Genomic DNA, 15,861 nt, shown 5'->3' with positions numbered 1-15,861 from the left:
AGTGTAATTGCCACTCAATGCCTGCTTCTGCCCCCTCCTAAGCAGGAGTATCTGGAACTTGCTGACTTCGGACGGGCTGCCTTAGTCGCTTTTCTTCGTTCTGATGCACATTAAAATGAACGCATATCTATTTAGATAAATGTTGCTCTTTACCACACCGTCCTTCCTGCTTCAGTCCCCACTTTGGGAAATTCAGATCAAGGCCAGGGTCTAAGGTCCGGTTCTTGTCAGGTGACTCCCTTCTCTGTGCCTCAGTTTCTTCATCTGTAAAATGGGGATAATCGTTGGCCGGCCCAGCCCAGTGGGTTGGTAGGAATAGATCCTAAAATTGACCTGAACCGCTTAGCCTGGCACCTGGCAAGAAGTGAGCGCTCTATCAGTGCTGCTGTTGATTATTACTAATAATTTCGGGAGAGGTAGATTTGGGGTAAATGGGGTGGGTGGGCTGGGGGGGAGTTAGGGAGGGCATTTTGGCTTGAGGGCTGATGGGTGCCCCGAAGGGTAGGGAGCGCTCTCAGGGCGGGGTGGGGGCGGGGCTTCTGTGCCCGGTGCCTCCGCCCCCCATTCCCCGGCCCGCCGGGACCCTTGGCGTGGGGAGGCCGCGCACGGGTCTCTCCCAGGTCACAGGCGGGGAACTGTCCCGGCGCGCTTCCTCCTTCCTCCTCCTCCCGGCGGCTTGCCGGGCCCCTCCTCCCTGCTCGCGCGCTCCCTCCCTCCTCTTCCCCTCCCCAGGCCGCCGCCGCCTCCTCCTCCTCCTCCCTTTCTCTCTCGATCTGTCTCTCCCGGCCCGGAATCCATTCCGGCCTGGGAGCCGGAGCGGCCAGGCCGCCGTGTGCCCGAACCCCTGGCCGTCCGGCGGTCGGTCCTCCGGTGCGTCTGTCTGCCGGTGCGTCCGCCTGCCCGCCGGCCCAGGTGAGCGCCCCCCGGCCCTCCGCCGGCCCCCAGTCCCGGCCCGCGTGAGGGAGCCCCCGCCCGGGGATCACCCTGGCGTCGGATCGCCGGGCCGCGGGGGCTCCTGGCCCCCCTTCCAACCCCCATCCCCCCCGGGCTGAGCAGCGATCCAGGAGCGCAGGGCGGGCGCACCGGGACTTGTCTGGCGCGGCCTTTTGTTGTGATGCCGCCGGGGGAGGGGGCTGGGTGGGGGGGGGTGTAGAGGTCCGGTCCGCGCGGGGACCCCCTCCGGCTCACCGTCCCTCTACGGGCCCCCTGAGAGCAAGCAGCGAGCCGGGCCTGAGCCCCCGGGCCAGGTCTAGGCCAAATCTGAAATCTGAGCCAGTCGGCGCCGCCTCTGGCCGCGGCTGCCCGGCCTGGCGCCCCCAGCCCTGGATGGGGGGTGGAGAGGGGGCGGACAGGGTGGGCCTGGGGGCGCCGGGTTGGGGGTGCCGGGCCGGGGCACCAGGATCTCCCTGTCCTCGTGGGGCCTCGGGTAGGGCCTGGTGCTGCCGGCCTGGAAGGGACTGGCCAAACTGTGCTTGGTCCCTGCTGCCCACAGCCCCCAGCCTCGCCTCTCGACAGGCCCAGCCGCCTGTCTGCTCAGAAGTTGGCAAAAGTTTGGGGATTTCGCCACCAGGCTGGGTCCATTTGTCCGCCTGGGCTGGGCTTGGTGGTGGGTTTGAGTCCCGACAGGGGCCACCACTTACTTGCCCTCCTGTGTGTCCTCAAACAGCTGCCTGCCCTCTCTGAGCTAGGGGTCCTCATCAGGCCCCGCTGCGGGCCTGGCTGGGCTTACTGGGCTGGTGGAAGGTTGGGGTGAACAGAAGGGGGTCACCTGTGGGGTAGCAGTTCAGCCTCTGGGGCCTTCAGGCAGACTTGAGAGTGGACGGACCCCATGCGTGGCCCTGGGTGAAGATTCCCGGGCTTCAGGGACTCTGTCCAATTGGGACAGTGCTCTCTGGGTCACCTGGGGTGAGTCCGGGCCCAGCCATAGTGCAGCTGAGACCAGACGATTTCAAGAATGGACCAGGCTGGTTCTGTTGCTGACCCTCATATTGGCCTCCTGGCTGGGGAGACAAGACCTAGGCTTCTTGTCTCACTGGGTGACCTGGGCCAAGGGACTACCCCTTTGAGTCCACATGTGTGCAGTGGGGATCCTCAGGGGAAGACTGTAGGCACTCCTGCAGGGAGGGGCTTAGCATGTGGTAGGTGTTCGATAAATGAGCACTTCACTGGATGAATTGCCTAAAAAAGATGGGTGGGAGGTGAGATGGCTGGTCCTAGGGGGGTGGATTGGTGCCCCCAAAGCCACCTCCTAACCCTCGAGAAAGAAACAGCCCCGGCACAGTCTTGCCACCCAGCAGCTGTGTGACCTGAGACAACTCACTACTCCCTCTGGCCTCAGTTTTGTTAAGTATAAAATGGGCCCATGATAGCGATAGCTGCTAACATCTACTGAGCACCTCCTATGAGGTAGGGACTCTTGTGTATCTCCATTTTGCTGGTGAAGAAACTGAGGCTCAGAGAGGGGAAGTGACTTGACCAAGCCACACAGTTTGAAGCTGGAATGAGAGCCTAGACCTCAGAGTCCCTGGTCTGGCTGCCCTTGCACCCTTCCAGTGGTGGGGGAACTGGGGTTTCCCATTATGGGACCAGGCACGAGACAGTGTTGGAAAAGACTCTACTGATGAGTGAGTGATTGGGTGGAAGCCACGAGGCCCTTTTGGTGGTGTGGTGATGTGGTCTTTCCACCCAGGGGAATGATTTACAGTGTGTCACCTCTTTCAGCTGACTGCCTGCCTAGGCCCTCCTGTGCAGCTCCTGGGCCTTTGCTGGTGTCCCCGCTGGGAGTGCCCTTTCCTCTAAGAGCTGCTTGTCTACTCTTGCTCTTTAAGGCTTAGCTTAAGGCTCACCTCTCCCAGGAAGGCCCCCCAGCTCTCTCCTCTCCTCCCCTCGCTTCTTCCCAGAGCATGAAGTATCCCCAGCTCATAGCTAGTTCCTGCTTTGGCTTCTTCCCTGATTGTGACCTGGGGTTGGCAGGGTGGGGAGGGGGGCTTGTCTAGCTCCCCCAAAGCCCCAGGAGCCAGGGAGGAGATGGCTCAGTGGCCTGTTGACAGACCGCCCATCCCTGGTCCTCAACTGACCCCGTTTCCCCAAACCTGCCGAGACACAAGCATCCATGGCCCTGTATTGAGCACCTACAATGTTCTAGGAGCTTTGAACTTGGGCTGAGCAGTGTGGTGACGGGTTAGCAGTGGGAGCTGTCGGAGGCCTCAGGAGGCTTCCAGGAGGTGGTGACAGGAGGGGGCAGCAGTTCCCTCAACAAAGAAGGGGCAGAGCGCTATTTCTTCCCTTCAGCTCAGACGCGCCCCAGGGCCCCTGGGGTTGTGAGGAGTGGTCAGCCTGGGTGGGTCCTTGCTGGGGAATTGTGAACAGGTCCCTGGCTGCCCAGAAATTTAAGTCTAGAGGGTGAGCCAAGTAGCAAACAGGTTGCCAAATAAATTAATACATAATCACAGATGTGATAAGGGCTCAGAGGGAGAGGCGTGGGGTGCAGAGGAATCTCGAAGGAAGCGTGGAGGAGTTGGCCAGGCATGGAGCTACGGGTAGGGCTTACCAGGCAGAGGGGACTCCAAATGTCCTGAGGTGGGGAAGCGTGTGCTCTTGTGGAGAAACAAGGAGAAAGCCTGTGAGTCTGGAGCGTAGAAAATTAAGGGGAGTGGGTGAGAGGTGAGTGAGGGGGTGTTGTCAGCAGGACTGGGCCATGTGGGGCCATGTAGGCCTTGAGGAGGAGCTTGGCCTTCATCTTCCCACAGGGGGCTGATTGGTGTCCCCGGGGTTAACAGCCCCATGTTGGAGACCAGGGGTGCAGAGGTGACCAAGGCACCTGGTGGAAAAAGATCTGTGGGCTGGACTCCAGGTATTCTGTGAGGGCCTAGATCAGATATCAAGAGGAGGTGGCATTTGAGGCTGGGCTTTGAAAGTAGCGTAGGAGTTCGGTAGCAGGAAGGCAGGAGAGGGTGAGAGCCAGGGGTTGGGGCAGTGCCACGCAGGGTGACTGGAGGCTGGGAGTGAGGTGGGGAGCAGGGAGGGGTCGGCTGGGGAGATGGAGACAAAGGTAGGGTAAGGGCTCAGGACTCAGACAGGGCTGCGTTCAAGTTCTGACCGTGCCCGCCTGCTGTGTGTCTTTGGGTCATTCATTCTATCTTGTCTTTGGGTCATTCATTCTATCTTTCTGAGACTTAGCTTCCTTGTATTGAAAATGGGAACAGTCAATATCTTCCTATCAGGTGAGGGTTAAAGGAGGGCCGTATGCCCAGTGCCTGGAGCCAGCAGGTGCTCAGGAAATGGGACCTGCCTTGTATGGTGTGACACTGGGCGGGTCAGTTCATCCAATAGGTCTGGCCTCCCCAGCTGTCCGGTGAAGGATTTGAGTGGATGATTCCCACTGATTCTGAAGGTACTGGTCTAGGAAAGGATGCTGGCGGCCAAGGCCACCCGTATACCGGGCGACTTGAGTCCTGCCTTGCCCTCTGTGTGTGAGGAGGCTAAGCTGGGAGAGGTCCGCTGGTGTAGCCCATCCCAACTTCTTGAAAGCTTGCCTTTGGTGAGATTAGCCCCATTTTCCACATGTAAATTCTAAGACCCAGAGGGGAAGACACTTGTTAGGGTCTCCCAGTTGCCAAGTGACAGGGCCGCACCTAGGCTGTGGGGCTCTGGGCTCCTATTCCAGGGCTGGGCCTCCCGTGTCTCTGCAGGGCTTACAGCCCCTTCAAAGGCCTCCACCCCCCTGCCCTGGGCTTTTTGACCAGAGCCTCATTTCCTGCCTGAGCTGTGTGGCCCCCGAGCCTCTATCTCCCTTTGGGTTCCCCCAGCCCTTTACTTCCCCTCCATTGCTCCTACCACCTTATCTCCATGGTAAACCACTCTGGTTTCCACTCGAGCCCCTAGAGGGGTGGGGGCCCCTTCCTTTGGGGGCATCTCAGTTTCCTCATCTATGAAGTGGGGTAGTATGAGTCATGGCTCCCAGGATGTCCCAAGGGGACTGAAGTAAAGCGTTTAGCACACATTAGCTCGATAGATAGGGGTGGGGAACAGCCAGACACCTGCTCGAGGCCATTGTTTTCTGGCAGCTGACACCCCCTTCCTGTGACTCAGTTTGTGAAGCTGTAAAATGGGCATGGATGTTGCACTTAGTATGGCCAAAAGGAGGATGGCGTGAAGCTGTACCTTAGGCTCTCACCTGGTAGCTGGCTCTGCATCACTGTTCCTGGGGTGGGTGACCCAGTAGGTACCTCCCCTGTGTTCAAGGCCCTGTTCCCAGCTGTCTGTCCAAAGGCAAATCACTCAGCCTCCCTGAACCTCAGCTTCTGCACACCTCCCTTGTGAGGATTAAATCAGAGAATGTCTCCCAGCAGCTTGAAACTATTGGATGCCCAGTAAATGTTACGTCTTTCTTTCCCCCTTCCCGTCCCTTGCGGGGACTCAGATATTACCCAGTCTAGGGATGGCCCAGGGTTAGGGTTAGGGTTAGGGTTAAGGTTCGGGCTCGGGTTAGGGTTAGGCCTAACCCAGACCAAGATTGCTGTGTTGAAAAACCTTCTGAGGTCCATTCTTGGCTTCATGGGAAAGAGTGCTGTGATAGATTAGTAATGTCTGCCCCAGACAGAGGATTAGACATCACTGTATGTGTGCCATGAGTTTGTCATTCCTGATCTATTCTGACCTTCTCTTTTCACAGATGGGGGAATTGAGGCCAGAAAGACCCAGAACATATTGTCCAAGCAGGGAGAAAAATGCAGATCTCCTATCTTTTTTTGTGTGTGTGTGTGTGTGTGTTACGCGGACCTCTCACTGTTGTGGCCTCTCCCGTTGCGGAGCACAGGCTCCGGACGCGCAGGCTCAGCAGCCATGGCTCACGGGCCTAGTCGCTCCGCGGCATGTGGGATCTTCCCGGACCGGGGCACGAACCCGTGTCCCCTGCATTGGCAGGCGGACTCTCAACCACTGCGCCACCAGGGAAGCCCCATCTCCTATCTTTTCATCCAGGGCTCTCCCCACCCAGCCAGCCTGTTCCTTCCCACAATACAATGCAGGGGATGGGGGGCTGAGTCAAAGAGTAGATGATTGGGGAAGATCCCAGAGGTGGAAGCCAGAACCCTGATTTCCCCACCCCTTTCTGTGGGACTTTGAGCAAGTGACTTCCCCTCCAACCTGAACCCCAGTACCTCCCCTCCTCTTGAAACTACCCAGAGAAGTTCCAGTATAAAATGAGAAGCAAGAGAGGAGAAGAAGCCAGGTGATCTTGCCCAGGTCCTTTCCTCCTCTGGTCCTCAGTTTCTTCATCTGTCCGGCATGGGATCTTCCCTCCTGAGGCTCTGCGACAGGGATCTTAGCCGGGGTTCTCCAGGGGCTGGCCTGGCTGAGTCCTCTTTGATGCCGTGTGAGCCTGGCAATGTCAGTGGGGCTGTGGGGGGCTGTTGAGAGACTGTGGGGATGGGTCCTTGGAGTCCTCAGACCTGCTGGGCTGTGAGGCCGGCACAGGTGGTCTCCCGGCGGGGGGATGGAAGTTGGGGTAAATGTGGTGTCGGGAAGCTCAGCCTCCCTGTCAAGGTCTGATTATCTTTTCTCCTGCTGCTTTATCCAAATTTGTGGCCTTGACTTTTACTCTGTCTGATGTCGATGTCCTCACTTGTGCCCTCTCCGGCCAGGTCATAGCAAGGTGACTTATTCCATTCTTTGTCCCATCCCTGGGGTGGATGGAATTTTTGTTTCTATTACATAGAAGAGGGAAATGAGGCTCAGAGAGGCCAAGGTCTGGGGCCGCAGTCACCCAGCGGAGTGAGATGTGAGCCCAGACATCTGGCTTCTGGTTGATGTGAGGCATCTGAGTCCCACTGGGTGTGCGCTCAGCTTGGCTGAGCTCTTTCCCCGGGTAGAGGGTGGATGTGTTGCTGGGCGGGCAGGAGATCCTGACTTTCTGGGCTTCCACCTCTGGCTGGTGGATCTACACTCAGATCTGGAGGACTGGGATCTTGCTGGGATCCCCAGCTTCCAGGATTGGCACATAATGGGTGCTCCATGGATGCTCATGGACTAAAGGGAGTGGAAGTAGCCAGGCCTTTGGAGCGAATTGGTTCTGGTTCGAGTCCTGGCTCTGCCACTTGTTTGCTATGTGTGATTGTGGGAAAATGGTTGCTCTGAGCCTGAGTCTCCCCATCTCTGATGTGGGGACAACAATGCCAGTACAGCTTTGACAAGGTGGCATGAGGGTCAGGTGAGCGAATTTGTGTCTGCTCCGGCGCAGGGCCCCCACACAGTAAGTGTTTACGATTTCTGAGTGTCTGTGATTATGAAGGTAGTTCCCTGACGAGGTGGGAATTCTGGGTCTCTGCAGGTCAATTGATCCAGGAACGCTAGGGCTGAGACTGGACGCCTGTGTTCAGGCTAGTCCTATGGGGTGGGGCTGGTGGGGAGGTTAACTAGAGACAGACAAGTTTGGTGGCTGGACCTACTGGAAGCCCCCATCTCCAGCCAGCCTCCCTGAGCCCACCTCTCGCCTCAGCCCTTGCCCTTCTGTGGCTTGTCAAGGCCTCCCAGTGCCCTGAGCCCTGGCATTCAAGGCCCCCTCACTGAATGAGTCCATCTCTCTGAAGGTGGCTGCCGTTTGAGCACTGGGTGCTTTGCGTCTTTGCCCACGTGGCCTGGAGGCAGGGGCTGTTACTGCTCTTGTGGTTTGGGGAAGGTCCCCAGCAAGGGCCCCTGGGGGTGCTGGTGGTCTGGGCCGAGCTCTTTCCTCTGCTTCACTCTGTCACCTCCCACACCTCCCTTTCACTCAGGTGACCCTTTAGCCTTTCTGAACCATCAGCTGCCTTCCTGCTGGCCCCGGGTTTTCCAGCATCCATGCTTTTACCCTGTGGGTCCTGCTGCCTGGTGTGCCCTCCCTCTCCACACCCATCATGGCTAAGATGCCTCTGCCTCCGGAAAGCTTTTGTTGACCATCCTCTCTGCCCCAACCCAAGTCCATACTTTCCACGCTCCCCTCTTCTGCACCTGCCTTGCCCATTCTCTGCCCTCCCTCATGGCTCTAGCACATTCTGCCTTAGATGGCAAGTCATAGGATTCTTTTTGCCTCTAAGGGAGTACAGTGATAGTGATCAGTCCCAAGGGTGCCACACTTTACAGTTTACAAAGCACTTTCCTCAATCACCTCTGGCCATCCCCAGCAGGGCTGGGAGGGAGACAGACCATCATAAAAATCTTCATTTGGGGAATTCCCTGGCGGTCCAGTGGTTAGGACTCTGTGCTTCCATTGCAGGGGGTGCGGGTTCGATCCCTGGTCGGGGAACTAAGATCCCGTAAGCCACGCAGCATGGCAAAAAAAAAAATCTTCATTTGGCAGATGAAGAAACTGAGGCCTCAAGGCAGGGTCATGCCAGACACTACTGTCTCTGCTTTGGCAGGTGGAACTGAACCACCCTCCCCGCATAAGCCCTTAGTCCTTCCAGTGAGGAACTCCTCTTTCAGAGCCCTGTGGAAGCCTCGACTTATTATCAAAAGGAAGATCTGGAAGTTCAGAGAGGTGAAGTGATTTGTCTGAGGTCACACAGCCTGGAAAGCTGGCAGAGCTGGGAGGGTTCTATCTAGGAATTAGAGAAGAGGCAGGTTGGGCCCCCCTTCCCACCCCTTCGGAGTGGAGAGTCGGATACCACCCGGATCCTAAAGGAACAGTGAGCCCAGTGGCCCAGCCCTGAGGATTCCTTCCATTGTCATCCGTTCCTTGAGCACATAGTTGAGCCCTTGCCCAGTGCCAGGCGAATGGCTGTGTCTGGTCCCCACAGCATCCCTGCGAGGCAGCAGTTCTGGCCCCATTTTACCAAAGAGGAAACTGAGGCTCAGAGGAGCAAAAAGGCTTGCCGAAGCCACCCAGTGCGTGGATTTGGACCCAGGGCCTCCTCAGCACCGCAGGCCTGCCCTGCCTCCTCTGGGCTGAGCCCCACTCTGCCTCCTGCCTGACCCCTGACCCCTCCTCCAGCCCCTCCCCGCCGCTCCTCTCTGGGCAGTGTGAAGGCCAGGAGCCTCCTCTGGGAAGCCACCCCACCCCTAGCCCCACGGGTTTCTCCTCTACCTCCATATTAGCTGTGTGACTTTGGTGAGTCAGCTCACCTCTCTCTGCCTCAGTTTCCCCATTTGAAAAACAGGCCTGATGGCAGTATCCACATCACAGACTTGTTCTAAGGATCGAGTGTGGCACTATGCGTGATGCTCTGAGCAATGCCAGCACGTAGTAAATGCTCAATAAATGTTAGCTGTTTTATAATTTGTTTCAACCTGGGGAGGAAGGGAATCACAGCCCCATTCTCCAGATAGGAAAACTGAGACCCAGAGAAAGGAAATAGCATCCACCAGACCACAGGGGGATGTCACAGCCAGAAGGTTCCTGTGGCACATCTCACTTTCCAGATGGGGAAACTGTCCCCTTCCAGGACTCAGTTTTCTCATCTGTGCAGTGGGTCTGTGCATATCTGGGGGGAGATAGTTCCATCACTTTGTACCAATGTGGCTCCTCAGTCCTCAGCCACCCTAGGATGGGGGTCAGAGGGATGTAGGGGCTCTTGTTCTGTCCCCTGCGCCCTGTGGGGCTGTGCCCTGTGTTCTCTGGCCCTGAGTTATGCCAAGTCCCCAAGGCTGGGCCTGCCTAGGAAGCTGAACCAGGCCCTGCCAGGCCTTCTGGGTGCCCTCTGGCTGCCGCCACCCAGGTCCCACCACATCACCTGGTCCACCTGCCTCCTCTGCTCTGTGTCCTGGGCAAATGGCTTCTCTTTTTGAGCCTCAGTTTCCTTATCTGTGAGATGGGGGCAGGGGTCTTTTCCTCACAGGGCTGTTGGGAAGATGTGATAAGCTCATTCTCCCCAGATGCCTGCCCATGTCGGGCTTATAGAAAGTGCCCAGTCCGTGGCTACGTTTACAAGGATTGGCAGGATTCTGACTAGCAGCAAGGGGAGCAGCATTCCAGGCAGAGGACCCGGCTGAGCAAAGGCTGGGAGGTGGGATGGTTTAGGGAGCACCCCATGGGTGGGTGGGGGAAAGTGGGAGAGGACCCCCCACCTTCCAGGATTTGGACCAGCCCTGAGGGAGGTGGGCAGGGTGTCAGTGCCGACTGCGGTGGTGTCGACCTCCCCACCCTCCAAACTTTAGATCTCCTTTCACAGCTTCTGGAGCAGCCACCTGCCCTCCCCACCCCCACCCCTGCCAGGTGTTCCCGGAGGCCCTGGAACCAGATGAGCCACAGTTCTATTTGGGGACAATTCTGCTGTTCCCGTTTCTCTCCTGTGCCCTAGTTTCAGAAACGACGTGGGTTTGGTTACCAGTTGGCCGTTGGTGGAAAGCCCTCTCCCCCACTCCGCCCCTACCTTAGATCTGTGGGCAGTGTGGGCAAAATCGGACTCAGTACTGCCTCTGGGAGCTGCTCCTGGCTTCTGCCCCTGGGGTCTCCAGGCAGGGAGTCGGCAGCTGGACTTCTGATTACCTGCTGGTGAGGTCTGGGCCTTGTGCTGGGTGCTGGGGACCCCAAAGATTCACTCTGGGAGCAGCCTACAACCTGGGGGAGCCAGACACAGACCCTGATCATTGCCCTACCATGAGGTAGGAACCATATGAACTGGGGCAGCTATTATGATGCCAGAAGGGCTTTGCAGAGGAGGTGATAACCTGGCCTGAAGCTTAAAGGGTGAGCAGGATCTCATGAGGGGAAAAGAAGGGTGAGGGCCTACCAGGAAGAAGAGAAAGCATGAGCAAAGATCTGGAGGTGGGAAAGAGCCTGATGTGTGTCCACGTAGCCTGGGGAGGTGGGGAGCGGTAGGTCAAGTACAAGGTACTTAGACGATGTCTCAGTTGATCAGGCAAGGCTTTGGCCTGGGGCTGCTGGGAGCAGGGCAGGCCTCCTGCTGAAGGTGTAAAGGGAGGACAGAGAGAAGGATCAGGCCGGGCTCAAGTGCTCAGTTACTGTTGCCAAGTGAAGGTAGCCCACAGAGGCTGGGGTTTAAGATAAGGATCAAGAACCCCTATCTGGGACAGAAGGTAGGGGCTGGTCTGGGGTCTTGGAGGGAGTGGGTCAGGGAAGACTTCCTGGAGGAAGCGGTACATATGACATACCTGGAAGAATGGAATGGGTCTCTGGGAGCAGGTGGAGCTTGAGAAAGGCCTGAAGATGCAGTGTGAATAGTTGCTCTTGTTGGAGCTCAGAGGAGTGGTAGAGTTTGGCCCTGAGAGGTGGCTGATGCCAATCAATGGAGGGCTGGGAGTACCTGCCTGGTGAGACTACACACTGCCCTCGGGCAGCGAGGAGAGGTGCGGAGGAGGGGGGACAGAACTGATTTGTCTGGTGCTGTGGGTAGTGCCCAGCTGAGGGTAGGTGTCCCGTCAGCAGTGTGGCTTTGGTGAAGTGGCTCTGGTGACTGCCCTGAGAGCAGATGGGCCTGGAGAGAAGGTGGGTGGCGGCCAGGCAGGTGGCAGGTCTGGAAGCGACAGGGGAGCGGCGGGTGAGGGGTGGGGGGTGTCTGCCCCCTGGTTTGCCTGCCCGCACAGCCTTTCCCTGTGCACGCCTGCCTGGCAGGAAGCGGTGGAGACGTGTTGGGGCCGGCAGACTCCAGAGGCACCTGGGCCACGGGCTGGGCGTGGGGCGAGGGCTCTGGGGTTCAGGGCCCGACCTCCCTCCCTTGTTGGGTAAACCTCGCCAGGGTGGTAGTCTCCTGGTAGCGTGAAGGGTCAGGCATGGTTGCCCACTTGTACCTCCAAAAGGCCCCTCCACCCTGCTGAACCCAGAGGGTCTATACTCCAGACATGGTGAGTTGAGAGCTGTGGCTGAAGACTCTGGTGCCAGGTGGGCCTGGGTTTGAATCCCAGCTTTGCTCTTTACTGGCTGGGAGACCTTGGCCAGATAACTTTGCCTCAGTTTCTATATCTGTAAAAATTCGGGTCGTCCTAGAACCTCCCTCCTAGGGCTCCCAGGGAGGATTAATGAGATTTTAGAAGGCTGTGCCCAATACTGTGTCAGTCCCTGGGATCTGGCTTTGGAGCTGTTGGCCCAGCTGACCGGGGGTGCCGGGACCTGTTGGGAGGCTGAGGGGCAGCTTCCGGTCTGCCCCGGGCTCTCAGCACCGAGGACAAAGCTCCTTTGTGGTGGGACAGATGGAGTCTGGGAGCCCCCCCTCTTTGGGACCAGGGGGCCATCTGCCCCGCCTTCTCACCCAGTTCCCCTGGGGGAAGGAGCTTCCTCAGACCGAAAGGATGGGAAATGAAAGTCGGGCTGTGCAGGAGGAGAGGCTGCAGTTGCAGAGCCTGGCTGGTGAGCTTGGATGCACCCTTCCCTTCTCCGGGCCACCTTTTCAGAGCCCCGGGCATCCCTGGTAAGTCCCAGGCCCACTGTGTGTGCCCTGTTCACTTATCCATCCATCCATCTATCCGTCCATCTTATCCATCTATCATCCATCCATCCATCCCTCCATTCATCCTTTTGTTCATTTGTTCATTCATTCAGTAATTACCAAGTACCCACTCCATGCTAGGCCCTGTACTTTGGGCCAGTGTCTATTCTGACCAGATGGCGCCGCAGCATCCCAGCTGTTAACTATTTTGAATATTACGCCCACTGCGGAGTATTCAGCTGTGAGTGAGACCGAAGTGGCCCCTGTGCTCATCAGACATGTAGTCATACGGTATGTTATGTCATCAGAGCCATGGTCCATGCTGGGAAGGAGAAGTTGAAGGTTCTTACTTGGGCTGGGGGAGGTCAGAGAGGCCTCCCGTGAGGAAGTGGCTTTTGAAATGAGGCTCAAAGAGAGAGCGGAATTGGCTGGGCGTGCTGCTATTTAAAACGGTGGTCAGGAAAGGCCTCTCTGAGCAGGAGACATTTGAGTAAAGCACCTGAAGCAAGTGAGGGAGTCAGGCATTTGTCTGGAGGAAGTATGCTCTGGGTGGAGGGAACAGCAAGTGCAAAGGCTCCGAGGCAGAAGTGTATTGGGTTCTCAGGGAAAGGGGAAGTGGCCAGTGTGGGTGGAGCAGGAGTGAAGGGGGTGGGGCTGGGAATGTCCACTGCAGGACCTCAGAGGCCCCCCCGCGAGGACTTTGTCTTTTGTCTTGGAGTGTGGGCTGTGAGGGGTGTAAGCAGGAGTGATGGGTTCAGATGGACATTTCAGAAAGGCTCTCTGCCTACAATTGGCCAGCCTGGGCTGGACGAGGGGGTGACCGTGGTGGGAGGGAAGGAAGTGGATTCAGGATGTGTTTGGAGGTGAGACTGACAGGGCTTGGAACTGGATTACATGGGGCACAGGAAGAATCATCCTTCCTCTCTTGGGCTGCTGGTAATGAGGGGCTGAGTCTCCGCCACAGACCACTGGGCTTCTGGTTCATGTTCACTCTCCCTCCCCCTAATCCATCTCGAGGCATGTAGGCCCAGCAGCTTCTCCACCTTGTCCTGAGGGTTGGACTGAGTCTTCCAGTTCCCGTGGCTTTAAACAGCGGTATCCCTTAGGCAAACCTGGCAAGATCCTACCCATTTTACAGATGAGAGAACTGAGGCTCTGAGTGGTACACCCATGGCCTGGGTTACACAGTGGGGGCAGGGTTGGGGCTTGGCCTCTAAGGACTCAGGAGGATCAATGGATTTGGGGAATATGGGCCCTGCCATTTCAGGGGGTACCTGAGATTTCTTTCCTACCCTGAACTGTCTTGGGGAGATAGAGGCTGCCCAGGGGTGGGGTGGGGGGCCTGAACTCCAACTTGCCTCAACTAGGCCTCAGTTTCCTCTGCTGGGAAATGGGCACAGTAACAGTCCCTACCTCACAGTGCTGTTGGGAGGACCAGGTGAAACAGTGCGTGTAAAGCTGGATGCCAGGCATGGAGTTAAGTGTTCAGTGATCAGCACGTATTTAAAATTTATTTTTAAATTTTATTTTATTTATTTTTGGCTGTGTTGGGTCTTCTTTGCTGCGCGTGGGCTTTCTCTAGTTGTGGAGAGCGGGGGCTACTCTTCGTTGCAGTGTGTGGGCTTCTCATTGCGGTGGCTTCTCTTGCTGCGGAGCATGGGCTCTAGGTGCTCGGGCTTCAGTAGTTGCAGCACGCAGGCTCAGTAGTTGTGGCTCACGGGCTCTAGAGCACAGGCTCAGAAGTTGTGGTGCACGGGCTTAGTTGCTCCGCGGCATGTGGGATCTTCCCGGACCAGGGCTTGATCCCGTGTCCCCTGCACTGGCAGGCGGATTCTCAACCACTGCGCCACCAGGGAAGCCCTCAGCAGGTATTTTTATCATTGTTGTTTCTGTGGGGAGTAAGGACGTGTGTGAGTCCGGGCTCTGGCCATGTCTATCCTCAGAGGTGGGCTTTGGGGGCAGGGCTGGAGTCACTGAGGTGGCCTCTTCTAGATAAATCGGCACCTTGGGATGGAGGGTCCCTGGAATCCTTGCCCAGCATTGCTTTCCACCTGGGGAAACGGTCCTGAAAGGGCCACGATTGGCTCAGGGCTGTGCAGCACCGTGGGACAGAGCCAGGCTTTACACCAGGTTCCCTGCTGCCTTGTCCTGCTCCGGCGCCGGCCACTTCCCGGCCTTGCCCTTCTGTCTCGGGCTTCTAGGCTGTGGACGGATCCTAGCGGGAAGGGATCCTGCCCTTTACAGAGCAGGGCAGGGCCTGGGGTCTGGAAAGGGATCCCCTTACTGCCCAGGAAGAAACCCAAGAGCCGCTCGGGCCAGAACAGTTCTGTCTGCGCGGGGCCGGGATTAGTGGGAGCGGCGCCGTCCACTTGCTTAGCTTTGTCCCTCCCCGAGTGGCAGGTCCCGGCTCTGGCAGCACCCCTTCATCTGCCCGCCGTGCCAGCCTGAGCCTGCAGCGCCCGCCCCGCCCTGGCCGCACTGGCAGAGCCGGTTTGAGGCCTGCCAGCCCTGAGTGTGTTCGCACCGGGAACACGGGACCAGACACGTTCCGGTTGCCCTGGAACACGGACAGTCCCTGGCTCACGCTTCACTCACTCCTGGCTCATGCAGCAGGCAACCCCGGTACCCATGCCATGCCTGCAGCCGTGCCGGGTGAGGCTCGGGCTCTACAGCTGTCTCAGACTTGCACACTGTCCCATGTGACCAGGGTGGTCAGAGGCTCTGCCACGGGGACATGCCAGGCAGTGGCAGGAGAGTGCAGTGGTCGGAGCATAGGCTGGGGGGCTGGGCAGACCTGGGGCTGAGGCCTGTATCTCTTTATCTCCTGGGGCCCTGGGTAGGACCCATTCATCCCTCCCTCCCTCCTTTCATCCCTCCCTCTACTCCTCCCTCCCTCCCTCTATCCATCCCACCATCCTTTTCTCCTTCCCTCTCTCCTTCCATCCCTCTATCCCTCCTTCCATCCCTCCCTCCATCTACCTCTCCCTCCCACAAATATTTACTGAGCGCCACTATGTGCCAGACAATGTTCTAGAGGCTGGAGATACAGCAAGGAACCAACCAGACAAAAATCTGTGCTCTCACAGAGCTGCCATTCTGGTGGGGGAGACAAAAACACAACAAATAAGGAAAATCTGCACGTGGTCTGTTACAACGTGATAGGTGTCATGGGTCAAACGTAAAGCTGGGAAGACTGGCTGGGTTGTACAGAATGGGTTGTAATTAGATAGGATGGCGGGCCTGGGGGTGGGGGGGCGGGAGGGGAGACCTCTCCCAGAAGCTCACCTCCCAGGAGGGGAGGGAGGAGCCATGTAGCTCCCTGTGGCAAGAGAACCCAGGTAGAGGGAACAGCCAGTGCAAAGATCGGAAGCTAGTGGTAGGCTGGAGTGTTGGAGGAACAGCGAGGAGGCCAGGGGAACAGAGCAAGCGCAGGGAGGATGACAGGAGGAAGGGCTGTAAGATGCGGGGGTGTCCAGCGCAGGGAGGATGACAGGAGGAAGGG

At 57.8% G+C, this 15,861-nt stretch overlaps 1 protein-coding gene across 4 annotated transcripts in view; it reads left to right on the top strand.

Annotated features, from left to right (window-relative positions):
* Positions 1 to 610: 610 nt before the first annotated feature.
* The window catches only part of SRC (SRC proto-oncogene, non-receptor tyrosine kinase), a 56,977-nt gene continuing 41,726 nt past the window's right edge, over positions 611 to 15,861 (top strand). For 3 of the 4 annotated variants that reach the window (XM_029220248.1, XM_029220246.1, XM_029220241.1), the window contains exon 1: positions 611 to 912. The gene's annotated coding sequence lies outside the window, so the exon portion shown is untranslated. Of the gene's footprint in view, positions 913 to 8,315; positions 10,579 to 15,861 lie in introns of those variants that run through there. The other variant, XM_029220242.1, reaches the window with a different exon arrangement.

Source organism: Monodon monoceros, unplaced genomic scaffold (genome assembly GCF_005190385.1).
Source record: "Monodon monoceros isolate NGI ecotype Baffin Bay Population unplaced genomic scaffold, NGI_Narwhal_1 Super_Scaffold_13, whole genome shotgun sequence".
Lineage (NCBI taxonomy): Eukaryota > Metazoa > Chordata > Mammalia > Artiodactyla > Monodontidae > Monodon > Monodon monoceros.
This window is presented reverse-complemented; position numbering and strand designations above follow the sequence as displayed.